Below are 24,154 nucleotides of genomic sequence, written 5' to 3'. Positions count from 1 at the left end.
TACTTTGGGGTACCTTGGTGTCATGCAGCTATGGTTAAGACCCCTGATAGAAGTAGCTAGCCCACAAGCATAAGATCTTACCCTGGCTGTCACCAGCCTAGTTACTCCTTACAAGATGACACAAACAGCCCTTTCAGTCCTGAGTCTCCCCAATCTGTCCTCCCTGCCTTTTTGATTACCAGAAACTCAGACCATTCCCCTGTGGTTCATCATCCCTAAAGGTGTAAAACCACCTGCCCAGTTACCAGCTCACTTTGGCACTGTGAAGGGCAGTTTACTCCACATTTGCCCTGGAAAGGTTAATGCAGACTAGAAGGGGGCTAATTAACCTGACAGACCACAGCTGAGGGGAAGCAGGTGGCTAAGTAATCCCCTGACAGAGTGAGGGAGCCCAGCTGAGGAGGAAGGAGCTGACTGTGGCTATAAAGGAAATTAGCAGATGCAGTGGAAGAGGGCAGGGCCTGCTGGGAAAGTCTGTAGTGATCCCCTGTGAGAAGGGAGGTGTGTTTGGGTCTGCAGAGACATACAGCCTCAGATACTCTCTGGGAGGCAGGCATTAGGAATCTGGCATCCCCAGGATGGGGGAGTGCTAGAAGGTAAGGAAGTTTGCTGGAGAAAGACTTTGATACCCTGGAAGGGGAAAATGTATATACTGTAGTCAGCTGGCCAGAGGACTGTCTCATGAAGAGGTGGCAGCACTTTGTGGAGTGAGAGGGGCTGCAGAGACAGAGGTGGAAAGAAGGTGTTCAGCTGTGGGAAGGGGTGTTGACCCTGTGCCACTATTCCCCCAGAATGGCCAGGAGGAGGTGCCATCTTAGTGGTGAGTAGAGCACCTTGTCACAGGCATATGCACTCCATACACTTTGCCCGTCAGACCTGCCTGGGATAAAAATAAGTGTTTATTCTAAAAACTTAATTATTAGAAAACCCCACAGAGTCAAAGATTAAATAGTAAAGGAAAGCAAAGATACAAATTATATGGAAAATAAACATACTCAACATCTGGCTTTATGCTTTCATATTAGAAAAAAACTTTTCTAATACAAATCTAGTGCCTTTGAACATTTTCCCAGTGCACCTCCTAACTGTGTGTGTGTGGGGGGATGGGAAGGGGAATCCAGCCTTCGCAGACTACTTCCTACCTAGAAGCTATCCCTCACTTTCTGGATGACAAACATCCATTTCAAGCATCTTTTTTCTTTTTCCCCAGAGCATGTTGACTCATGACTATTCTGATTGGGGAAATTCCCTCTTGACAAGATAGCTGGGGATTTCTCAATGTCTTCCCATTAATTATAATGGTCCATCATTCCCTTTTTACTTGTGCTGTACAGTGGATTGTTATTTGAAGCCAGTTTTGTGTAAACACCTAAATTGGGAGTTGCCTCTCCCTGCTTAACTGCTCACCACTGTCCTCTCTGTGAGGTGGAGCTGAAGTTTGAGTACTGATTTCTATATACATAAATTCATAACCATGGTCTGTATACATATCTTGCAATGACTATCAAGTTCAGAACCTTAAGAGCTTTCATAAAAGACCTTACTCAATATACTTTTATAGTACAACAATACTGTATGCAAACAGTTGGTTTAACTGCTTATTTTTGAGGCTTAACCCTTCTGTTCCTCCCTGGGGAGCCCTGATTATCTCACTGCATTAAAAGCTAGTAAGAATTGTATATGAAACCACACCATTACATATTTTGTTGATGCTATAAAAGTCATATGTGGTATGACATATCCATCACTTTAAATGCTATATTTCCTGAGCCATAGAATAAACTGCAAAATGGGGTGGGGCGAAATGACTCTATTTAGCACTTGTAGACTTTTTACCAGCCCTGTGTCCATCCTGGTGATTAGAAAAGTGAACTCCTAGGTCTCTCTGACTCATCAGGAAGTCATACCCCAGCTTCTTTCAGCTAACTTTTCTGCCTGGTACTGTGATAGTATTGAAAATTCAGCAGTTTTACTGAAAACAACACCATGTAATTCTACTTTGTTTTCTTCCCTACTGCTTGCTTTATAGTGCTTGCTTGCTACTGCTAGCAGTTTTATGGTCCTCTATGAAAATAGCATATAGCACTGTGGGGTGTGATTTGATGTGGTTGATTTATTACCTTAATATGTATGAGAAAATTCTACAGCTTAGTCCACACAGAATGAGATGTACTCTTTCTTTACATTTAATTAATTCTGGTTCAGGTGTTTCTTGGTGAGTACAAACAGTATGATGTTGAGAAATCCAAAGCATAAAAACAAAAAAGAAAAAATCATTCACTTGCTCTTCCAAACTATGATTAGTTCAAGGATTTGTTTAAAAGACTAGAAATAGATTCTACCAAGAACAATGCATCTGTGAACTCAATAATCAAGTTAGCAGTATGGGACAGAGTCAAAATCACAAGGAAAAAAAGAATGAACTTTGGACTCTTTCTGCAGGAGATTAAATATTTAATTTAAAATTCCAGCATATGCTTATTCTGCATGAAAGCCCATTGCAAACAGTCCCCGTTACTACTAATTGATTTAAACCTCACAACTCAGTAGGAAGCCACAGATGTTAACTGTTCATTGGTGCACTAAAACTTCCTAAGTTTCTCACAAAAAGCTCAGAGTAAATGCAAGAAGCTCTTCAAAGCCTGGAGATTATATAAAGCTGTTCCACTGAGAGTTGTCACATGGAAATCATTGGTGCCAAGCTTCTAAATCTGCTAGAGAAGAGGAACTTTATATTTGCTTTGGGACCTTCACCCTGACCATTAAGCTGAAATTAATGTGTAATATTCACTTAGAACAAAGAGGAGAAAAACCTCTCTCTCATATACCCATCAAAAAATACCAAAGATTATTATAGTCTTTTAAAAAATAAAGCTTCCCTCTGGTTAATAGATAGCAGTGTCTCAGAAAGCCAGGAAAAGATGCTTCTAAGGGCTTGTCTATACTTACCGCGCTGGTTCGGCGGCAGGCAATCGAACTTCTGGGTTCGATTTATCGCGTCTAGTCTGGACGCGATAAATCGAACTCAGAAGTGCTCCCCGTCGACTCCGGTAATCCTGCTCGCCGCGAGGAGTACGCGGAGTCGACGGAGGAGCCTGCCTGCCGGGTCTGGACGGCGGTAAGTTCGAACTAAGGTACGTCGACTTCAGCTACGTTATTCACGTAGCTGAAGTTGCGTACCTTAGTTCGATTTGGGGGTTTAGTGTAGACCAAGCCTAAGTGCTTGAAAATAGACTCTGTGGATAATGTATGTTTGAAGTGAATGACAAAGCATTTAAAAAAGATTCTCTAGAAGTCTTATGCAAGTCAAAAAGAATAAAAACGTTAGGCCTTGACCTTCACCTAGGCTTGGTCTGCATTTAGTATTTAGATAGACCTAGCCATGTGGCTCCAGGGTGTGAAAAATATACTCACCTGGATGAAATAGCTCTGCCGAGTTAACCCCTAGTTTAGACGCAGCTAGGTTGGTGGAAGATATATCCATTAACCTAGCTATCGTTGCCTGGGGAGGTGATGCTCCTACACTGATGGGAAAAGCCCCCTCCTTCGACATAGACTGTGTCTACACTACAGGGTAATGCGGGCATAGCCCCCATAGCGTAGATGTGGCCTTACACACGTGCTCAACTTCAGGCAAGAAAGCAGTTCCACTGACTTTCGTGGGACTGCTCACATGCTTCAAATTAAGTAAGTATGTGTGAGAGAGCAAGGTATGATCAGGGCTGTAATTAGCATTAATTGTCTTTTAATCAACATTGAGACAATTAGTCTATTGTCATCTCCTGGAAATCAGTTTGTGAGATAGATGGCCACAGTGTGACAACAAACACTATAAACCAAGTATTGAAAGAGCCATTGAGTTGTAAACCCCTATATCCCTTTTGTGGGAGTTGTGATGCCATTTGCCGTCAGAAGAATATTTCAGGAATTTAAAGAAATAACTTTGTTAAAATACAGAACTAGCAGCCATATACTCCTTCCATCTTTTTATAAAGTCTAGTGCAGTGGTTCTCAAACTTTTTTTTCCACAGACCACTTGAAAATTGCTGAGTATCTTGGCTGACCACTAAATGATCTTTCCAAATGTTGTTTGTACCTTTAGCAAGCTATTGTAAAGCGCTTTGGATACAAGCGCTATATAAAAAAATCCTTAATAATAAACATTTTTGCTTCTACAAATAAAAGCACAAACTTGTATTTTAATATCAGTAGTCTGACCTTTCTAATATGATGGATGTGCCCTCTCTCCCCTGCCATGACAGCGCCCGAGCTGGGAAGGAGGGGGATCTCACCTCTCTCCCCCACTGCGGCATTCCCTGACCTCGGACTGGGAAGGAGGACCATCTCTCTCCAGCAGCCGCAGCCCTGGAGCTGAGGAAAGTTGCCTCTTTCTCTGGCTGCCATAGCCCTGCATGTCCCAAATTCCCCCCACTCCCTCTTTTCACCCCACTTCCCCCTCCCACCTACCCTCTATTGCCCCCACTCCCAGGCCACCACCTCACCTTACATGTGTATTTTCTCCAGGGTCCAGGCACCTAATTAGTGAGCCACGCTTGCATGACTCCATAATAAGGTGGGTGGCCCTTCATTCTCTTGTGTGGCTGCTCAGGCATGCACCTTAAAGGGAGCTATCCGCAGACCACCTGAATGGAGCTCGCAGACCTCTGGTCCACGGACCACAGTTTGAGAACCTCTGGTCTCGTGTATAGGAATTGAGTAGTATCCCTTTAAATAATTTGGGGGCCCTCTAGTGGACTATATTCTATATTGCAGAAGCCACCAGAGCCCTGTGAGAACAGCAGTATGTATATTAAGCTAGGCCTGTATGTTTGTATATAGTTAGTAAACATGATTATTTGGAACCCAACTGCCTCTACGTGTTTTCCTCATATTCTTAATGTTGTACAGAGTGATGTCACAACATAAAGTAGCTCCCGTAAAACCTTTGCAGTTCATTTTTAACTAGGAGGTTTCCATTTTCTCCAGTGAAATAGGACCAAAGCAACTATACACCTGTTTTTAGAGTGACAGGTAGAAAGGGGCTCTCCCTCAGGAAAAATAAAGTGGATTTATATAAAATTTTGGTACAGCTCAAAGTACAGATGCAACTGTTTCTGTTACGAGCTTGAGACACACTTCTGATCAAGTAATAGACATTCTGTGTTTGCATATCAGGTTTTCTGCCTCATAACTGTGGCTGAGCCATGTTTATGCATTTAGACTTATCACATGGACTGTGAGCCTGATTCATTCTGGACAGAGCACTGGACTGGGACTCGGAAGATCTGGGTTCTATTTCTGACTCTGTCATTGGCCTACTGGGTGACCTTTGGCTCTGTGCCTCAGTGTCCTCATCTGTAAAATGGGGCTAATGATACTGATTTTCCTTTTAAAGTACTAGAGAGAGGTGCTATTATAACGAGGTATTTTTAATGTGGTAGTGCCTAGGAGTCCCAGTCATTAGCCGTGGTCCCACTGTGCTAGGTACCTTACAAACATAGAACAAAAGCATGGTTCCTACCACAAACAGATTACAATGTAAGTAGATAAATATTGGTGAAGATCACTGCACTCCCCCCACAGCCCAGGGAGCAGCTTGCTGCCTCTCCTTTCCTCCCTCCACTCTGCCCCAGCAGGAGCTCAATCTTCCCTGGCTCTGGGGCTGGAGAAGTTCTGTGCCCCTGGTGATTATTGGGGGGGGGGTACCCCCGCTTGCTCCTCCTGAACACACCCCTGAGTTAGACAAATTGAACTTTGAAATAAGCTGCAATTTCTGTGTGTGTGTGTGTGTGTGGGGGGAGATAATTAAATATTGGAATGGTTTCCCAGGAAAAGTGGTGGACTCACCATCCCTTGGAGTCTTTAAAACAAGATTAGATATCATTCCATAAAGTGTGCTTAATCTAGCTCTGGGAGAAATTCTATAGTGGGTGGGGGTGGGAGGGGGGAGGCTGCATGGTCATGTTGGTCTCCCTTCTGGCCTTGGAAACTGAATCTTCCTGTTCATTCCCTCCATTCATGGGGCATAGGGAGAACAGGAAGCTCTGTATTGCTCTCAACACCTGCAACTGTGCACTAAAACAATGTCTATAATCAAATCTCGTACTTCAGGACTTCTGCAGAGTTTAGGATGGATGCCCGCCTGCCCCAGGCACAATTGGTCAGATATATTCTGGGGAGGGGGGGGATTTTTCACCTTCCTCTGAAGCATCAGAGATTAGCCACAGCTAGAGATAGGCACTGGACTGGGTGCTGAGGGTGAACTAATGTTCTGAGTTGGCACAGTGAATCCTCTTTCTTAGATGCTTAGATGTTATCTCCCTGCTCATGTTAGCATGGGGGTCCCTATCCTGTGAGGACCGAGTAAAAGGGGGCGGGGTCTGTAAAATGAGAAAGGTGTGTTACTGCTTGTAACTTAACAGCTGGCCCACAGGGTTGGACCTATGTTGTCTAGAGATGAGCAGGGTTCCAGGTGGACTTGTGTAACCTGCACGGGGGGAGGGGGGGCAAAGGGGGAAAGAGTTTTGAGTCTGGCTGAGCTGTGGCCATAAACACACACAACTAGTAGGATGTGGCTTGTGAGTTAGTTTTAGGGATATCTTTCAAGTTGAAGTGTTCTGAATGGAACATGCTGTTTACTAGGGAACAAAACAATCCTGAATGTGTATGCAGTGTATATCCAGTTCTATACAGCTGCATGAGATTGTGGTTTGGAGGAAATTGAGCTGGGTGAAGATCAATAAAAATAAGAGGGGACATTGGTTATCTGATGGAAACAAGCCATGGAAATGGCAGGTGTGATACCAGTCCCTTCAGCTGAGGTATTATGTTAGTAAAGTTCTCCTTTGGGAACCTTGTGGGGCCATAGTTGCAGTGGCAAAAGGTCCCTTTCCCCTCACAGCAGTGCTCTCTGCCTCTGTTACCTTCTGAGTGGAATACTTCAGCATGCTCCGTTGGGGCTATACTTCAGAACTATTCAGGAACTCGAATTAGTCCAGAATGCAACAGTTCCCTTGCGCACAAGAGAATCTCATTGAACATGTGGGACCTGTGATTCATTGACGGCAATGCCTTTGAATTGATTTCTGAATCCAATTCAGGTGTGGGTTTAAACCTATAGAACCCATTTGTCATTAGGGTTCTGTGTCTGAGATACAGTACTACCTTTTTCCTCATGTTTAAATCTGATTGCAGAAATCAGATGGGACCCTGAAACTGACAAGCCATAGGTTATTTGTACATCTTGGGACTGGGGACAGGACCTCAACTCTGCAGACATATCAGCTCTGGAGTTTTTCTCCCTTGGTCCAACAGAACTGCAGTCTGTCATTCTTTTGGGAACATGGCAAAACACAGTTAATTAAACAGGATTTTCTTGATGAGGTTGGTCAGTGAGGAAGATCCCTGTTACTTGTACCGTAGCTGCTGACTCTTTACAGTTGAGATCCATTGTTGTATGCTTGAATTTAGGATTTTGTGCTTAGAAACATAATAGGTGCACAATATAAAACAAGTTAATTGTGTAAGCGTGTTGCCTTCCTCGGTCTTTTTCAAAAAAAGAACCATGATGATAAACTCTAAACAATAAACATAGTTGCCTCCTGAGATTGTAAATCACAACATAAGGGCAATCATGAGTAAAGTAATTCCCAGTGCGTGTTCATAGTAATATAGGAAATGTTATATCACAGTTCATTTAATGAAACCGCAGTGAAAACAAGATTCAGGCTAGGCTAATTCACCTAGTAAACACTGAAATGTCTGAGGGGATGATTATTATGGAAGTGTGGGTTTATAATTCTGCAGTTTTATAAGGTTTCTAAAAAATATTTCTATTTTGTCAGGAACCCATTTGCACTCAGACATTTCTTCTTCCCCTTCTGATAATAAGGTGGAAGTAAAAAAATTAATGAATTGCAAATGGAACCTTACATTTATAAGAGACTTAGAGGGCTGGTAGAAAATGCTTTACTTTATAGAAAACGAGAGGTCTTTGAAAATAATAAATCTTGTACTCTCTGGATATTGGACTTGTCATATTTAGGTGGCATATAACTTTGTAACAAGCTTTCTTTACAATGGGGGGGTGGGGTAGGGGAATAGAACAAGTATTTAAACCACATTTACAGACTGCTGAAGTGTGGCTCTGCTCAGAAAAGTGACTCAAATTGGGGAATAGTGGGGATTCCTTTGTTCTGTGTTTGTATCGCCCCCAGCACAATGGAGTCCTGGTCCATGTCTTGGTTGGTGACTCTCTTCTGAGGGGGATGGAGATAGAAATAATAACAATGTTTCTCGGTGACTCAAATTATTTCCCCCCCCAAACAGCCTTGGCAATTCAACCTGGGATATGAGAGGAAAGGTGGATACTTTCCTGTCATATTATAATCATCATTGAGGTACCTATGTAACCCCATGCCCAGATGTAACTGGTTGGAACTTAATAACAATTCGGATCCAGGGATAAATAATATCTAGCACACTTTCTCTTAACTGTTTTTAGCTCTGTCAGCCTAGCAGAAGTAAAATATATATTTTTCTACTTAAGTGAGCAGCCATGGCTTTGAACATACAAAGGTGGAGGCGGCAAAGCCATCAACTCTCCCAAGGCTGGGAGGATCACAGCCTCCACTTCCAAGAGGAAACGTAGGGTAGTTGTGGTTGGTGCTCCTCTTCTGAGGGGGATGGAGACACTCCTCTATTGGTGTGACATGGCATCCTGCTATGCTGCCTGCCAGGTGTTCGTATCTGAGATGTTACGGAGGGATTTCAAGGATTATCCATCAGTCTGTCGTCTACCCCATGCTACCCATCCATGTGGGCACTAATGATACTGTGAGATATGGCCCTGAGCAGATCAGAAGTGTCTACAGAGCTCTGGGAGTAAGGGTGAAGGAGTTGGGGGGCACAGGTGTTCTCTTGAATCCTTTGGGTCAAGGGTGAGGTCCAGGCAGAGACCGGTGCATCTTGGAGGTGAATGCCTGGCTGTGAGGAGGGTGTCACCAGGAGGGCTTCAGCTTCCTTGACTATCGGATGCTGTTCCAGGAAGAAGGACTGCTAAGCAGAGATGGGGGGTCCACCTATCAAGGAAGGAACATATTTGGTTAGCCAGTCTGTATCCTAGTGAGGAAGTCTTCAAACTAGGTTTGATGGGGGCAGGTGACAAAAGCCCACAGGAGACCCAAAAACATGGAGACCTGAGAGAAGGGTCAGTGTCTGAGGGGAGCATGGGCCATTATAGCAGGGATAAGGGAGAGGCAAGAGAGAACATAGGGAGAAAATCAAATCATTATGTTAAATGTCTGTATACTAATGTGATAATTATGGGGAATAAGCAGGAAGAATTTGAAATGCTAATTAAAAAACAAAACTATGACACAGCTGGCCTCACAGAAACTTGGTGGGATAATACTGGAATATTGGTATGGAAGGATAGAGCTTGCTCAGGAAGGACAGGCAGGGAAAAAAGGAGCAGGTGTTGCCTTATACAGTATTAAAAATGTACACAGTTGGACTGATAAGATGGAAATAACTTTCAACAAGCCTGTCTCCTCCTGGTAAGCATGAAATGTGTTTTTAAAAAAAAATAAAATAAAAAAAAAGGTGATGTAATGGTAGGGTCTACTACAGAACACCTAACCAGGAAGAAGGGGTGGATGCGGCTTTTTTTAACAACTAAAATCATCCAAAGCACAGGACTTGGTGGTGATGGGGGACTTCAACTACCCAATCAACTGTTGGGAAAATAATACAGCAGGGCACGGATTGTTCAACAAATTCTTGGAATGTATTGGAGACATTATTTTTCAAAAGGTGGAGAAAGCTACTAGGGGAGAGGCTGTTCTAGATTTGATTTTGACAAATAGGGAAGAACTGGTTGAGAATTTGAAAGTGGAAGGCAACTTAAGAGGACTGAAATGGAGGAGTTAATGATTCTAAAGAATGGTAAGAGGGAAAACAGGACAATAGAGATAATGGATTTCAAGAAGGCAGACTTTAGCAAACTCAGGGAGTCAGTATAAAAGATCCTATGGGAAGCAAGTCTAAGGGGGAAAACAGTTCAAGAGAGTTGGCAGTTTTCCAAAGAGACATTATTAAGGGCACAAGAGCACACTTTCCTACTGTGTAGGAAATATAGGAAGTATGGCAAGAGATCATGCTTAACCATGGCATAACCAGTGATCTGAAATTCAAAAAGAGTCCTACAAAAAGTGGAAAAAGGTCAAATATCAAAGGATGAATATAAACACACATGTGTAGGGACAAAATTAGAAAGGCCAAGGCATGAAATGAGATTAAATTAGCTAGTCATAAAGGATAACAAGAATACATTCTACAAATACATTAGAAGCAAGAGGAAGACCAAGGACAGGGTAGGCCCATTACTCAATGAGGAGATTGAGGGGGGTGGAGGGGGGGAGAACAATAACAGAAAATGTGGAAATTGCAGAAGTGCTAAATGTTTTTCATTTTCACCAAAAAGGTTATTAGGGATTGGACGTCTAACACACTGAATGCTACTGAAAATGAAGTAGGATCAGAGGCTAAAATAGGGAAAGAACAAATTAAAAATTACTTAGACAAGTTAGATGTCTTCAAATCACCAGGGCCTGATGAAATACATCCTAGAATACTCAAGGAGCTGACCTGAGGAGATATCTGAACCATTTACAATTATCTTTGAAAAGTCATGGAAGACAGGAGAGATTCCAGAGGACTGGAAAAGGGCAAATATAGCACTCATCTATTAAAAAGTGGAATAAAGACAACCCAGAGAATTAGACTAGTCAGCTTACTTTCAGTACCCGGCAAGATAAGGCGCAAATATTTAAGCAGTCAGTTTGCAAACACCTAGAAGCTAAGGTGATAAGCATGGATTTGTCAAGAACAATTCATATCAAACCAACCAAACAGCTTTCTTTGACATGGTAACAAGCCTTGTGGATGGGGCGAAGCGATAGATACGGTATATTTTGACTTTAGTAAGGCTTTTGATACTGTCTCACGGGACCCTCTCATGAATAAACTAGGGAAATACAATCTAACTGGAGCTACTGTAAGGTGGGTGCACAACTGGTTGGAAAACCGTTCCCATAGAGTAGTTATCAATGGCTCTCAGTCAAGTTGGAAGGGCATATTGAGTGGTGTCCCGCAGGGATCAGTTCTGGTCTGGTTCAGTTCAATATCTTCGTCAATGCTTTAGATAATGGCATAGAAAGTATACTTATAAAGTTTGTGGATGATACCGAGCTGGGATCAAGTGTTTTGGAGGATAGGATTAAAATTCAAAATGATCTGGAGAAATGGCCTGAAGTAAATAGGATGAAATTCAATAAAGACAAATGTGAAGTACTCCTCTTAGGAAGGAGCAATCAGTTGCACATGTACAGAATGGGAAATGACTGCCTGGGAAGGAATACCGTGGAAAGGGTTCTGACGATCATAGTGAATCATAACTTAAATATAAGTAAACAGTGTAACACTGTTGCAAAAAAAGCAAACATTCTGAGACTTATTAGAAAGAGTCTTGTAAGCAAGACACAAGAAGTAATTCTTCTGCTCTACCCCTCACTGATTAGGCCTCAACTGGAGTATTGTGTCCAGTTCCGGGGATCCATATTTCAGGAAAGATGTGGACAAATTGGAGGAAGTCCAGAGAAGAGCAACAAAAATTATTAAAGGTTTAGAAAACATGACCTATGAAGGAAGATGAGAAAAATTGGGCTTTTTAGTCTGGAAAAGAGAAGACCGAGAAATTGTTCTCCTTAACCTCTGAGGACAGGACAAGAAGCAATGGGCTTAAATTGCAGCAAGGCCATTTTAGATTGGACATGAGGAAAAACTTCCTGTCAGGGTAATTAAGTACTGGAATAAATTGGTAGGGAGCTTGTGGAATCTCCATCATTGGAAACTTTTAAGAGCAGGTTAGACAAACACCTGTCAGGGATGGTCTAGATAATACTTAGTCCTGCCATGAGTGCAGGGGATTGGAATAGATGACCTTTCGAAATCCTTTCCAGTCCTATGATTCTATGAAAGGGGCAGATCTACTGAGTAAGCATGGGAAAAATAAAGATATCTTCTAATTTCTAAGTAGAAAACTTTATATATTCCTCAGTATTATTTAGAGGAAAAAATACTGATGCTTAAATGAGTGCATAGCTTTTGATGCAATTTCTTTGCTTTATTCTTGCTAGGATTGCAGATAGGAAAAAGTTTTTATTTATTGTGATGCAAAGGATTTCATACATTATTTTGAGAGACTGAATGATGAGCGAATGTGCGTACAGCCTTATGGCAAAATCTATTCTAAGTGCCTCAGCTGTAACATGGGGCAGTATTTGCTTTCATATAACCTTTCATTGCTGTACTAAAACATTATTTCCCCTCTTTTTGGCTATTTTCTTGGGAAACTATTTTTTCTGGAGCTGGTTCAAAATGATGTGAGCACTTTAGCAAGACAAACTGTAAAAGTACGAGATTTGTCTGACGTTCTTTGTCTGTCTAACCCTAATGACTAAATCAACAGATTGCCACTTGGCCCTGTGCAACCCTGTAGGGGACCAAGAAAGCATTAAGCTCTCTTGCTCTCCAAGTGGCCCTACAGGGGGCTTACCCAGTCCACGAGTTAACTCCCCATGTGAATAAGTGGGTGGGGATGAGTCTGAGCCTTATTCTCTCTGCTCCCTCAATGCTCTGCCAGCTTACCTAAGTCAGCATCTATAAACTGCACTATAAATTACTTCCTCCCCATCTATGAGAACAAAGGGGCTGGTCTTGTGTTATCTATTTAGGTTTGTGTAAGATGAGTATTCACAATGTATCTGAGCACTGTCACGCTCAGGGGTGAGAATAACTGGTCAATCTAGCCTTCCTATATTAGTAACTGAACATTATCAACTGATTTTTATAAAAATCATTATTTGCCCAGAATGTGCTTAGCTTAACAAAAGAGCTGCTATTAAGGTCATCCATGCCACCATTATCTAAAACTTTCTGCAGGCTTTCAGCAATGTCCTGGCTATTGCTGTATCCAGTCCACTTGGGGGCTGGAGGCCACGCCATGTGAAGAGACTCCTGCAGTTCTGCTGAACTGATTGGAAGAAATGTCTAATTTTAACTTTGGTTTATAGATCGATTTTCCCTAGGGCTAGACAAACCTACTCAGAAGCCAACACTGACTTAAAGGCAGAGTACAAATAGTGTTGTGAAATACTTGCTAGGGATGGTCAGATCAACAATTAAATAAAGGTGAAATTTACCCTGTCTGGAGAGCCAGCATAAGCCCTATGCCTTGCTTCAACCTTCAAAAGAAGGCCACAGTGAAACTTAAGCTGGTCCTTTGCACATGGGTGAATTTCACCATACATGCTTAAAAGTTCTAATGAATACACACCATGGGCAAATGGATTATCCCTTCAAGAAAACATACCCTGCCAGTTGTGGCTCCTATTGAGGTCACAGGCAAAACCACAAGTTCCAGTGGGAGCAGGAATGAGCTCTAAATTTGAGTTATGTTTCAGTTGTGAGATTTACCTAAAACACTGAAATTCAGCATCTTATTATTATTATTATAGCTGTGCCTAGAGACCTCTGCCAAGATCTGTGCTCACTTGTATAAGGGCCCACATAAACATATTGGCAACACTTTAAAATGTAGTTACCTCTAAGAAAAGATGAAAGAATTACAAACAATTCCTCAATCTGGGCTGCGTAACGCAAGGTGCACAGTTACTTGGGACATTTACTATTTTGAGGATGTACAGGATATTGCGCTGAAAGTTTCTGTCATGGTAGTACCAGACCAATAAGTCCATGCTATTTTAGTAAGTTAAATGGGTCTGAATCTATTGTTTTAAGTTGAAGTATTTTGTAGTGTGTTATCTTCTCTACCATAAGTGTCTCCAGCAGGACAGATATGGACACTTTTTATACAGTCTGGCTGAGACGGGGACCCTGTTGCCTGTCTCATGCTGAGGGATCATTGGCATTTATAATATCCCATTAAGTTTGGTTCATTAGCAATGTCCTTATTTCACTCCCAACAGTCCTGCTAATGTTCTCTCCCCTCTCCCCCCCCGCCCCCCAAAAAAATCCTGAAAAGCTCAGCCTTCTTCCCAGTGAAGGACAAGAGCTGCATGCCTTGTTCTTATGGCCCTGTTTCTCCAAAACAGCTTTACTAATTGTAACAAAGCTATTTTCTGTTCCTTTTTATGCTGATTTAGGTTTAAAATAGCAATAAAGACTTTATAATTTCATATCCTTAAGATAAGGATAAGCTACAAATCAGACTTTTAAATAATATAGCTTTAAGCCCTGATTTTGCAAATACTTATACACATACCTAGCTTTAAGAATGTGGCTAGCAACTAGTTGCAGGTTTAAAGTTAAGCATGTGTCTTTGCGGGATCAGGGCCTAAAATCTATCCTTCTGGGTTAAATAAAATGTTAATTAAACCTCAGTATAAATTGTTACTGAGTCTTTGAGTGCTTTATAATAAAACACACATCATTTACATCCTATGTTGATGACATCTAGCTTTTCTGGAGATAGCGTTTCATTTAATTACCATAGATTTTCTTTGTTTTGAATGCAGTGACTAATCCTACTTGACTGAAAAGATTGACTGAATCAGAATTGATCTTGCTGGTAGTTAGTTTGGGGCAGATGGTTGTTTTCAGTCTGTCCTCCTTGACAGTCTTTGGCCCACTTCCACAGAGGCTAGGACAGCACCATAGGTAGCTGTGCCATCACATGTGAAACTTGCCCTCAAGTCCGTTGGTTGGTGAAAGCACATGAAATGCACCAAGTTTATCAGACAGAGGTGATCTCTGGCATCACTTGGCAAATTACCGGACACCCAGAAGCATGGGATGTCATGCGTTCATGTGTGTTTCTCAAGAAACCATTGACTACCTTATATGATGAGATAACTGGCTCTGTAGATATGGGGAAAGCGGTGGATGTGATATATCTTGACTTTAGCAGCTTTTGATATGATCTCCCACAGTATTCTTGCCAGCAAGTTAAAGTATGGATTGGATGACTGGACTATAAGGTGGATAGAAAGCTAGCTAGATTGTCGGGCTCAATGGGTAGTGATCAACAGCTCAATGTCTAGTTGGCAGCTGGAATCAAATGGAGTGCCCCAGGGGTCGGTCCTGGGGCTGGTTTTGTTCAACATCTTTATTAATGATCTGGACAATGGGATAGATTGCACCCTTAGCAAGTTCATGGATGACACTAAGGTAGGGGGAGAGATGCTGGAGGGTAGGGAAATTGGAGGATTGGGCCAAAAGAAATCTGAGGTTCAAGGACAAGTGCAGAGTCCTGCACTTGGGACAGAAGAATCCCATGCACTGCTACAGGCTGGGGACCGACTGGCTAAGCAGCAGTTCTGCAGAAAAGGACCTGGGGATTACAGTGGGTGAGAAGCTGGATATGAGTCAGCAGTGTGCACTTGTTGCCAAGAAGGCTAACGGCATATTGGACTGTATTAGTAGGAGCATTGCCAGCAGATTGAGAGAAGTGATTATTCTCCTCTATTTGGCACTGGTGAGGACACATCTTGAGTACTGTGTCCAGTTTTGGGCCCCCCACTTCAGAAAGGATGTGGACAAATTGGAGTCCAGCGGAGGGCAACAAAAATGATCAGGGGGCTGGGGCACATGATTTACGAGGAGAGGCTGAGAGAACTGGGCTTATTTAGTCTGCAGAAGAGAAGAGTGAGGGGGGGATTTGATAGTAGCCTTCAACTACCTGAACGGGGATTCCAAAGAGGATGGAGCTCGGCTGTTCTCAGTGGTGGCAAATGACAGAACAAGGAGCAATGGTCTCAAGTTGCAGTGTGGGAGGTCTAGGTTGGATATTAGGAAACACTATTTCACTAGGAGGGTGGTGGACTCTCCATCCTCAGAAGGTTTTTAAGGCACAGCTTGACAAAGCCCTGACTGGGATGATTTAGTTGGTGTTGGTCCTGCTTTGAGCAGAGGGTTGGACTAGATGACCTCCTGAGGTCTCTTCCAACCCAAATCTTCTATGATTCTATGACATCAAAGCCTTCGCCATCTATCCTTCCTAGACAAAACTATGCAAACATCCGAAACCTTGCCAGTAGTGAGGCCCTTCACAATCAGGCTTCAGACTAGTATATAGCATGGAGATGGATCATGTATCACTAGAAGATGGCCTCTTGCAGCCATGGGCAGGCAAGAGAGTGCTGTTTGTTTCCACTCCTGGATATACTAGCAGCCTTCAACGTAGTTGATCACTAGGTGCTGTTGCATCTGCAAGCCCCAGAAGATGCTGGGGGAGAGCAACATTCAGCAGGCTTTATTAATTCTTAGATTCCAAAGAACCATTATAAGCAACTGCTCCTCTTCCCCAAGAGACCACCAATGTGGAAACCTGCAAAGCTCACTCCTTTCATTTCTCCTACTCAACACACATGTGAGATTGCTGTGAGTGAGTTGGGCTGGATGATGCATAAGCAGTCACCTACTGCACCCAAACAATAGAGCACCACACCAGGTGAATGGTAAAACTAATACTTTTTACTGGTTCTGGATACTTTCCCAAAAGTGGGGGATTGAAAAAGAATGTCCCCCTTGCTGTCAGGTGGCACCCAGCCCAGCGGGTCAGAAATCAAACAGGATCAGTCTCTCGGATCAATATAGTCCATAAAACAGAGCCATCAATTACTTCATGGAGGTACCCACAAGAATTCCTGTTAAAGGAAAAGAAAAATTGGAGAGCCTCATAAATGAATCCTTTTTTCCCCTGTGATTTTTCAGGCTTTCACTCATTGTTGTTCTCTAACTCAGACCATTAGGGTAAAGCTGCTTACAATAAGAAATGTACAGAACTGTGTTTTGGAAGACAGAACTGAGGCTTTACCTAGTTTTATATTTTCTTATTGATGGGCACATTAGAAATCCATAAATAGAATACAAAACAAAGGTACAGTCAACTTCAGTTAGTCATATGCCCTGATATTGTTTGGTTCATATTAGTGGTAAATGAAAGTGTTATGCTGGCTTACATATATGGCTTCTTAATGAAATCCTGTTGTGATATCCTGATAAATTTGGTAGGCTTTATTCATTACAAAAATATTCCAATAAAGTAAGAAATCAGGTTATTTGAGCTACTGACAAAATACTAAGAATACGCCAACATTTTATGCAGTGTTATCCATAGTAGAATGAATAAGGAAATGCAAAATGCAATCATTCCAGCCTATGTTAAGAGATTAAAAAAGAGCTATTCTTTGAATTTGAGAAAAGATAATCATTATTCCATTTACGAAGTGAATGCCAGTTTGAATTGCATTTAAACATTCAGCATAGCCTTGTTTTCCTTAATGAGGTTTATAACTAACCCAAGAGCACCTTTTTAAAGAACAAATTGCAATATTTTAGGAATAAAAACCAAAATTAAGAGATTCAGTACTGATCCCTTGAGAGTCAATCACTTTATACACAACAGAATTTCTTGCTCATAACAAGCACTAAGTCTTCCCATAAGAAGTTCACCTTCACAGGTTTTCAATGGTTAATTGTCTCACTGAAGGTTTTACTGTACTGTTTCTTTGTGCATGTGTGGCTCTCTTCCATCCCACTTCAAAGGCATCATTAGAACATCTGGAAGGACAGAAGGCAATAAGGCATACTCCTTCTGGTGCACTGTGCCTGTACCTGCATGTGTCCCTAGATGTCTGCTTAATTAGGATGTAAAGTAAAAGTGACAGTCACTCCTAATGAATGGCCAACAGCTGACACCTTTAAGAACAGGGCCAATGTAGTGGTCCAGCATTCAGGGTAATAGCTCATATACCTTAACATTCAGGGCCAAATTAATCTATGGTATAACTCCATTGACCGCAAGCTCTTTGGGGCATAAAATGTCCCTTATTCTAAGTCTTGTATAGCACTGAGAACAATTTTCATTTGATTGGTGATAAATAAGAGAGACAATATTTTCAAACATGACTCGAGTACAATTTGTTGTGGAATTGTAGCTCTGTTAGAATTGTAGGATTGGAAGGGACCTTGAGAGGTCATCTAGTCCACTTCCCTGCACTTGTGGCAGGACTAAATATTATCTAGACCATCCCTGACTACTACTTGAAATGTTGTGAAACATTATGTAATGGGAAGGGACTAGAAAGGGTTTTAGGAAATACTGAGTCTTTTCAGAACACATTCATTAGAGGAATATGGCCAACTCTAGAATGTGCAATGTTCTTGTTTAAATATATCCATATTCTCTGTGTTCAGGGACTTGTTGGGTAATGGTTCTTTGCTAGAGGAGTGTACTAGAATTCTGGAAGGTTTTGAGCACCTGAGAGAGAGAGTAGATTAGATGTTTTAATAGTGGGTATTAAAAGGAGTTCTTATCTCTAAGGCCCCAATTCAGCAGACCGTCCCTAGTCAGAAAAGCAACTTAGCAGGTGCTTAGAGTTAGGCACCTGCTTGAGTACTTTGCTGAAGAGGGATGCACATAAGTGATGCTGAAATTATTTCCTAACCTGGGGTAGAGAAATGGGAAAGGGTCAGACGGGGAGTTGAAAAGCTTCTGTGGCTTTCCAGCAACATGAACAGAATAGAATAAGTAGGCCTTGGTCCAAGGGCTGGTGGTGGTGTGTGTGTGTGAGGGAGAGGATAGAAAGGTGTTGGTGGTGGTTTTTTAAATGTGTTGTGTAAAGTTAAGCATGTGCTTTTGTACTTGTTGGATGGGGGCCAAGGACAGGGTTGTGGTATATCATGTAACTCCATAAGTTACCTATGGCCTGTAGTCTGTCCATTGGCTACACTGAATGTGATCTACAATGCAGTTCAGAAAATTAATAAAAATTAAAAAAAAACAACCCACCATAGGTCTTTGAAAATCAATGGAAGGCTAGATAAGGCTGGAAAGATTCAGTCAAATGCCTACAAACTTTTTTGAGACCTCATTTTACTTTTCAACAGATGGCAGCAATTAATAGTGAAAACCCAGTTGACGTTATCAGTTATACACAAATATGGAAGTAAAAATGAAAAACAAACCTACCATAAACCGCACAACTTAAAGCTCCATTAGAAACAGCAGATCAAAGTTTGATTTGTCCCATTTCATGTAGCAATGTGAAATGAAATTTCATTTGATAGTATTTTAATAATCATGTATGGGGGGAGGGATAGCTCAGTGGTTTGAGCACTGGCCTGCTAAATCTAGGGTTGTAAGTTCAAGCCTTGAAGGGGCCATTTAGGGATCAGGGGCAAAAATCTGTCTGGGGATTGGTCCTGCTTTGAGCTTGGATTAGATGACCTTCTGAGGTCCCTTCCAACCCTGAGATTCTATGTATGTAGTAGCATTATAAGCTATACTATTGCATAATACAGATAAAATAATCCTGCAAATGTATAACTGACAAAAATACTTGAAAATAGTTAATAGAATGTATATAACTCTATTAAAATATATCAACCTAACCATCCAGTGTGGAAATAGGAAATGGAATAGGTAGTGGTAATGGAAGTTGGCTGAACTACATACTAGGCATTTTAAACATATGTACACATGAAGGAAAAATCACTGATATTACATTTATTTTTGTGATTTCCTTTTTTTGCTGTGAGTGCATAGGAACTGTCCTCTTTAATTTTTTAAAGAGTCAAGAGAATAACATTTTTACTGTTTTTTCATACAGAGAACTAAAAGAAATCTGCATTCTTAGTGTTTTTAAAAACACTTTCACATAGGCAAATATGTATCTGTTGAGGGTTATATTTGGTGCATTTAACTTAAAAAAGAATGCAGATGTCTAAAGATCCAGTAGTCGAGCTATTTTGCACAAGCTTGCTTGTGCTTGTATACATTGCAGTGCAAATGTACTAAAATGTATGGCTGATCCTTAAAATCACACGTCCTATGACTGTTTGATGCTGGCTTTAAAAATATTTATAAAATATAATGCTGTGACATTACGTAGGGTACAATCAGGACTGAACAGCAGTGTCCCCTTAATTTTCTAAACTGGGATGCGTTTTACAGTGCTTTGCTGTCAGAATATCTACTCTTGGCCTGTTCACATGTCAGTCAGCATGCAAATTCACTCACAGCTAAATACATGAGCATTCTGACCAGTCACTGATGAACTACATACAGAGTGACACCCATAAATTCCTAGCCCCACCCTCGTTCCCCCAGAAACGTACATCTTGAGCTTGCATTGTTCAGAAGGGTACTGCTCAGTACATTGATTAAATGAACTTTCTAAGGAAAATAATATGCACCAACCTCGTGATCTCAAATGGTTGAGATCCACACACTTTCCACACACTTTTTTAATCCAAACACACTGGTTAAGATAAAACAATACGTTAAAATCTATCTTTCTGTACTTAATAAATTTAAGTGATTACAAAATCACAGATAGGTGCTACTCCTGCATCTTCTATTCAGGCAAAACTCTCATTTTAGGCAGTGGGCATTTTGCCTGAATGAAGAGTGCAGCATCAGGCCCACATCCAGTGAACCTACCCTCGCCAGACCAGTTGAAGTAATATGAGAACTGGACCATCATCCAAATCTGTCTGAACCTATTCAAAATGTTTTGATGGTCACAAGAAGCGTAGCAAACTTGAAGGGGGGAAAAAAGTAGTGTTGGTTCTCCTGTGCTTTCTGGATTTGATCAGAAATAGATAGCCTGAGGTACCACAGAATGAGGCAAAGTATTGTAGTTAGAAATTGGTTGAGATCATAAACAGAGTGGCTGGTTTTAAAAATGGCAAAAGGTCAGCACTAGAGCTGTGCAGAGGACAAATTCCATTTTGTGAAGAATTGGTTTCTTACTGAATTGGAACAAAATCCAACAATTTGAAGTTGTCCAAGATTATTCTGGGGGAAAAATCGTTTTGGGTCAATCGAAACACTGTTTTGACTTTTTGGTCAAATAGATTTTATCATTTTGAAGTTTTTTGTAAATTAGACTTTCATTCCAAAAGCATCAGAATGATTTGATATTGTTGGAACTCTTTCCCCGGGCTTTATTCCTAAACAAATTTGGCAAAACCCATGCGTTTTCCTGAAGTTTTCAGATTTTGAAGAAAATGGTTCCATTGATGTTTATCGAACCAGGTCTAGTTAGCAATGGAGTTCCTCAGGGATCTATGCAGGGACACATGTTACCCAGCAGGGGGAATATGGCACAGAGTGACTGTCCCCAAGTCCTTGCCCTTCTCTGTCAGCCCACACTTCTCTTCACTCTTTCTTTTTAAGGAAGTTATAACAGGTTTACAAACCCTTGCCATGTAATATCCATGGTGAGCAGGTGGCAGATGAAGAATGGTAGAGGATAATACTGCATGGCTATCCTTTTCAGAATGGACTCACCTGCTGCTATTCCTAGGGGATTACTATGCTCTTCCTTCCATGTTACTCAGTGGAAAGGAGCATATTTCTACACATATTGCTAGGAATAGTGAAAAATAAGTCTAGAGCAGTGTTTCTCTAACTTTTTGATACCCTGGACTGGCTTGCTGCCTTCCTAAACTGTGTCAGGGAAATCTCACGGACCGGCGCCAGTCCACAAACCAGTCATGTAGAAACACTGGTCTAGAGTACCTGACCTTCACAGCTGAGCAATTGAATGGCTGGGTTAATTACAAATAAATGGGTCTTAAAAAGTTTGTTTTTCATATGGCAGGAAACACTTTTATAGATAAGCTCCTGACTGATTCAAGAAAATACAGAGGATCTATCTGTTTTTCAGAGCTAAATGGCCTAAATTTACTTTCACATATATGAACAATGTACAGTAAACTAAAGATACTTCTGATAATGAATTAGAGGATAAATAGACTAACTTTATTACAGAGCCATCTGTTATTTTACATATGCTACGTCTACACTACAGCAGCGTAGCTGTATTGATGCTGCTGTAGTGCTTCTGCTGAAGAGGCTCTAAGCTCTCCCATTGGCTTAACTTCTCCCACCGACGTACCTGCTGCCTCTTGTGGAGGCAGAAGTTGTACTGCTGACATAGCGCTGTCCACACCGGCACTTAGGTTGGTATAACTTACATCACTCAGAGGTGTGGAGTATTCACACCTGTGAGCGACGTAAGTAATACCCAAGTAATTTGTAGTGTAAATATAGCCATAGTTTAAATCAGGGATGTGGTCAGAAATATATTTAGAAAGGCATCTCTTTGGGAACTGCCATTAAAAAGAACATAAATAGCCCTAAAACTACAATGCAAACCTTTCTTTGTTTCTTCAGTTTGGGAGATGGCCAGTTAAACTGCCATAGGAGTGAGACTTTTTGAGTTTAAGTCAGCTTAGAAACTATATGGGGTTTTTCTCTTTCTTGTGAAAGACTGCAGCACAGAAAATTAGAGCTCAGTTTTCTTTATGCCAGAGTCCAGGCTTGAACTGTTCTTTTTACCACTAAAACTTCTGTGCTTCCTAATCATTTTTAATCTACTACCCAAATAACACTAGAGAGGGATAAACCAGTTAGAATAAAATATTCTCCAACTTTTACTTTTGCAAAAAACCTTAAACTGTTTATGAAGTTTGAGGAAGGTTCCACATTTAACCTCAGTGCCTCAACCTGATTTTGGTTTGGGAAAACACATTTTACTTGCCAAATTGCACCATCAGTGCAGTACTCGTTCACTTCCTGTCATAAAATGTTATGTAGTATTGCAGTGTGCTGTCAAACAATTGCCATGTTTCAGTTCCAGAGGTGGCTGCATGCCTTGACCACAGAAGCTGCTGACTAACTTTCCCTCACTTGTTTCACAGGGATATTGATTGATTGACTCATGTTTGAAAGAACTGTAAGGACTTTGGATGAAACTGGTGACCTGTCCATCCTACAGTTTCTTCAGAGCTCCAGGAAGGTGAAAGCAACTCAGAGAAGGCCTGGTGAATATCTTTTGGCAGAGTTATTGCTGGAAACCTAGGACATCAAAGATGAAAGAAAATCTTAGCAAGCTATCACTAGAACAGCTTGGGTTTTATGAGCATGGACTGTTCATACACTTTTTCAATCCTAAGAGCTAGGGCATTAACGTAGTTTTGAACAAAATTGATCTAAAAACCAAAGCTATCAAAGTTTCTGTTTGCTGGCCATCTGGTGCTATGAAAGTTTATTCTGGGGGAGAAACATTGCATCACTGAATTGGTTAATCCTTTAGATACTGCTGCTAATCTGATTATTATAGTAGAAAATTTTATCGCAATGGCTGTTTCTTTATTTAAAAAAAAATCCCCAGTTAATAATCCAGGTAAAGAATTCATGAAAAAGGGATGACTTTTATAATGATAGCGTCGCTTTAAAGTGTATAAATGCACTGTAGACTTTAACCCTTTACTATGCCATAGACCAGTTGTCAATGGATTACATTACAATCCCAATAATAAAGCCTGCTTTATAACAGTAATTGAGAGCAGATGGCAAAGGAGACGGGTAGTAAGGACATCATACTCTCACCCTTGCCTTGCCTGGGTTCTGACCCAGCCACAGTTGCCTTCCCTCCTTCCATAATCAGAGGGAAATGTTAGAAGCAGCTGTGCCCTGATGTTCTATTTGCCTCTCCACTCTTCCTCCCATACCTCAGTGTGCACATTAGAGGGGTAGGATGTTTCTGATCGCGGGGGGTTCATCCCTCCTTAGATACCCAAAGGGCCTGTATACTTGTTACAATTTATTAGGGAGGCTTGGATAGTGGAGCTTTGGATAATGAGGTTTCTACTGTGTGTATTATTCCTAATTAGTTTTAAGAGTCCTTCATACTTACCACACCAGGCTTCATAATTATTAACCTTTCCTTTTTCTTTTATACTCCTGTTTCTGTGTAGCTTTTGAAATCTGCTGCATCCATTCTTCTCTCAAGGGGAGTGCGTTCCCTCAGTATGTTGGAACTCATGTTGAGAAGTGGTAGGGTTCAATCCTACAAATGGTTGAAAGTCCTCCACTCCTATTGACTTCCATGGGAGTTGAGTGCTCTACACATCTCAGAATTGGGCCATACAATACAATCCACTTCATTGTATTTTGTACTTGATTTTTAACATCAGTGGTCATTAGCTCACCTCTTATCTTCTCTATTTCCACATTTCCCCAGACCATGTTTTCACTGCAGCCCAGATCAAACACTAA

General features: G+C 41.3%; 1 long non-coding RNA gene across 1 annotated transcript; it reads left to right on the top strand.

Moving 5' to 3' along the window:
- The first annotated feature begins 413 nt into the window (after positions 1-413).
- Positions 414-23,887, top strand: LOC135982259 (uncharacterized). The gene is made up of 2 exons (XR_010599511.1): positions 414-820; positions 22,795-23,887. It is a non-coding gene; the product is annotated as an uncharacterized LOC135982259 (long non-coding RNA).
- The last annotated feature ends 267 nt before the right edge of the window (positions 23,888-24,154 follow it).

Source organism: Chrysemys picta, chromosome 3 (genome assembly GCF_011386835.1).
Source record: "Chrysemys picta bellii isolate R12L10 chromosome 3, ASM1138683v2, whole genome shotgun sequence".
NCBI lineage: Eukaryota > Metazoa > Chordata > Testudines > Emydidae > Chrysemys > Chrysemys picta.
This window is presented reverse-complemented; position numbering and strand designations above follow the sequence as displayed.